This window comes from Chenopodium album, chromosome 1, assembly GCF_948465745.1.
Source record: "Chenopodium album chromosome 1, dcCheAlbu1.1, whole genome shotgun sequence".
Lineage (NCBI taxonomy): Eukaryota > Viridiplantae > Streptophyta > Magnoliopsida > Caryophyllales > Amaranthaceae > Chenopodium > Chenopodium album.
Window position 1 is genome coordinate 49091001 of NC_137834.1, and position 3705 is coordinate 49094705.

Below are 3705 nucleotides of genomic sequence, written 5' to 3' on the forward strand. Positions count from 1 at the left end.
ACATGAACCCTTGATTTAAGAATTTCTTTAAATGATTGAATTTGGTTGTGATTTTCCTTGTTAGCCATTCATAGTGAACCCTAGATTGGCTTATAAGAGATAGCTTTTGGATTCCATTAGTTGCAACTATTGTTTGTCCTTTGCAATTTTTTAATCAATTGAGCGATCCATCAATTAGCATAATCGTTTAGCTTGCATGTGGAACCTATATCCCTAGTGTTTAGCATATTGAATTTCTCGATTTATCTAGCTTTTTGATACCTTAATTACCAACCATATCTTTCTACAATCTTCGAAGTAGCTTGACCTAAGCTATATCTTGTGCCTATTCATTCCTTTGGGTTTGACCCTTGACTTACCATATACTCGTATTAGGTTGGTTAAGTGTTTATAAATTTTTTTTGGCTCTTAGGGAGGGTAGAAAACGACCTACATTTTCCCTTCGTCTAAATGGCGTCGTTGCCTAGGAATGATAGTGGTGTTTTGTTATAGTTGTGGAGTATATTTCATCTTTAATTGAAAATACAAAAAGATTTTTCTTTTAGGCTACACTTGAAGTCGTGCTACTAATCTTATCTTTTGAGATTGTATGCATAAAGCACGTGATCGTTAACTAGTACCATTTGATTCGGAGATTGAGAGAACTATTGCAAGGATAAGGGTTGCTAGACAATCATTGAGTTATAGGTCTTCAAGTGAAGAAGAACCACAACAAGAGGAACAAGCAAGAATGGGAGAAAATCCAAGGGTGGCATTGAAAGATTTAGGGATTCCCGGTGCATATAGATTTGAGAGTGGGATTGCTCCATATATAACACCGGCAAATTATTTTGAAATAAAGCCGCCAATGATCACTTTGTTAGAGAGACGGCAATTTAGTGGAGCCAAGAATGAAAGCCCACTAAATCATCTCAAGGAGTTCAAAAAATATTTCAATACTATCAAGGTGGATGAATATCCTAAGAATTCATCCGCCTCAATATTTTTCCCTTTTCCCTCATAGGGCATGCCTTGGAATGGCTAGACAAGGAGGTCAAACCGAATTCTCTAAGGACATGGGATGAGGTGACCAAGGAATTTCTATCTCGCTTCTATCCACAAAAGAAAATGGTGGAAGCTAGAGCTTTGATTCAAGGTTTCAAGCAAAATCCTAGTGAGAGCCTCTATGAAGCATGGGAGAGATACAAAGAGTATCAAAGAGAATGTCCTCACCATGGAATTCCTACTTACCAAATTATTCAAATATTCTATGGAGGCCTTAGTCTTCAAGGGAATTCATGTCTAGATGGAGGTACCGGAGGTCCCATCATGAATAAAACAGAAGCAAAAGTGGTAGACATAATTGAAGACGTTGTGAGGTACTATAGAGATTGGCAAGATGGAGTAAGGGGGTCAACTAGAAAGGGTAGCCCTTCGGTGTACTCGGTTGATCATCTAAATGGAATCAGCAATATCTCCTCACAAATGAAAAACTTGGGGAAGGAAATGTACGCTATCAAGGCGAAGTTGGAAAGTGCTACCTCCCAAGTTTCAAGTCTTCCCTCCCAATCTAAGGGGAGAGGTATAACTTCTAATCCTCAAATCTCTTCCTCTTCTAGTAACATGCCTAGTGGATGCTTGTTTGGTGATGTTTGTGGATCGTATGATCATGATGCTTCAAATTGCCCTCATGCTTGTATGGATGTTTGCAATAATCAAGATGGAAATATGAATCAGCATGTGAACTATGTATCAAACAATAACGATTCTAGGTTTGAGAATCAAAGAGGTCAATGGAATAGGAATTACAACAACCATGACAATTTTGTCAACTACAACCAAGGTGGTGGTAATAGGAACCAAGGGAACCAAAACTCCTGAGGTAACTATAACAACTAACGTTATAGTAGAAAAAATCAAAACAAAAATTATGGTAATCATAACCAAGGTTATGGAAACCATAATCAAGGTAGAGGTAATTGGAACAATCAAAATAGGGGAAATTTTAAAAATAACTCTCAAAGGTCCCCCACCCAGATTTGCTCTAAAGATCCAAAATGATAATTCCTATGTTCAATCCTTATTTTTTTTTCTTCCTCTTATAGGACTAATTTTGAAGAAATCATTGAAAACCAAACAAAGTATTTGAACACTTACGTGGCCGTAAGTGAAAAGAAATTTAATGAAATGATGACTCATAATAAGATGCTTGAAAACCAAATTCCTCAATTTGCTAATGCTTTAAAAGACCCAGCTAGTCCTTCTTCTTTACCTTCACAAGGCCTAGATCCTATGAGACCCGTCAATGCTATTATTAGAAGGAGTGGTAAGGTTCTTGAGGAGAGTTTGCCTAGGAAGAGTGAGACCAAGGAGGCTACAAAGGAGGTTTTTGTCGAGGATGAGAGAGATGGTGCATCTTTGAGTGAGGTTGAGATTAAGAAACCTAGTGAGGTGAGATTAGAGAAAGAAATTGTGAAACCCAAGATTACTTATCCATAAATTTTCATGAGACACAAGTAAGAAGAACAATTTGGAAGATTTATTGACATGCTCAAGCAACTTCACCTTTCTCTACCATTTACGGAAGTTGTCACCCAAATGCCTAACTATGGAAAATTCCTCAAAGACATTTTGAGTGGTAGGAGAACTTGTGATGTTGTAGATATGATGAAGTTGACTGAGAATTGTAGTGCAATCATAATGAACAAGATGCCACCTAAGGTAAAAGATCCAGGAAACTTTTCCATCCCTTGTGCCATTTACAAGATGCAAATCGACAATGCCTTATGTGACCTAGGAGCTAGTGTTAGCCTTATGCCATATTTGGTGTACCAAAGACTTGAACTAGGGGAATTATTACCTACTAACATCACTTTGCAATTGGCCGATAGGTCAATTGAGTTTCCTAAGGGTAAGGTGGAGGATGTCCCTTTAAGGGTCGAGAAATTTGTTATTCTGGTGGATTTTGTGGTGCTTGAGATGGACGAAGATTCTTGCATTCCTATCATTCTAGGAAGACCATTCCTTGATATTTAGGGTGCTATGATAGATGTGAAGAGTGCTAAAATTTCACTCAAAGTAGGGGATGAGGTGATAGAATTTGACTTGAAAGATAGTATGAAGTATCCAAGTTCTTCTATAGAAAATTGCATATTGATTGATTCTCTTGATCATGTTGTGTCTTCCATGCATGAGCAATTTCTCCCTTCTAACGATGCTCTTGAGAATGTTTTGTTGAGTAAGGAAAAGATAGGTGATCCTAGCAAGGAGATGACTTATATGAAGGTGTTCTCAATGGAAGCCTTGAGGATGTTGAGAACAAATATGCATGAGAATTTCTATCCAAGAAGCATTGAAAGTGGCTACATCAAAGGAAGGAAAAGGTGTTCTCATGGTAGAGCTCGAACCTCTTCCATCACATCTTAGGTTTGAGTTCTTGGGACCCAACTCCACCTTTCTCGTGATTGTTAGCTCTTCTTTGAGTGAGCGCCAAGCTCAATAGTTGTGTGGTGTTTTGAGAAAGAACCAAGGTGCTTTGGTTTATACCATTGATGACCTAAGAAGTATAAGCCCCGATTTATGTACACACCACATAACCCTTGAGGTGGGTGCTCTACCTTCTATAGAGAGGCAACGAAACTACATCCCTAAATAGGAGAGATAGTAAAGAAGGAGATCACCAATATTTTAGATGAGGGAATTATATTCCCCATCTCGAGTTTAGGT

At 38.1% G+C, this 3705-nt stretch overlaps 1 non-coding gene across 1 annotated transcript; it reads right to left on the minus strand.

Annotated features, from left to right (window-relative positions):
- Positions 1-1114: 1114 nt before the first annotated feature.
- On the minus strand, positions 1115-1220 carry LOC145564319 (small nucleolar RNA R71). Its single transcript, XR_014094798.1, has one exon. It is a non-coding gene; the product is annotated as a small nucleolar RNA R71 (small nucleolar RNA).
- Between the last annotated feature and the right edge of the window lie 2485 nt (positions 1221-3705).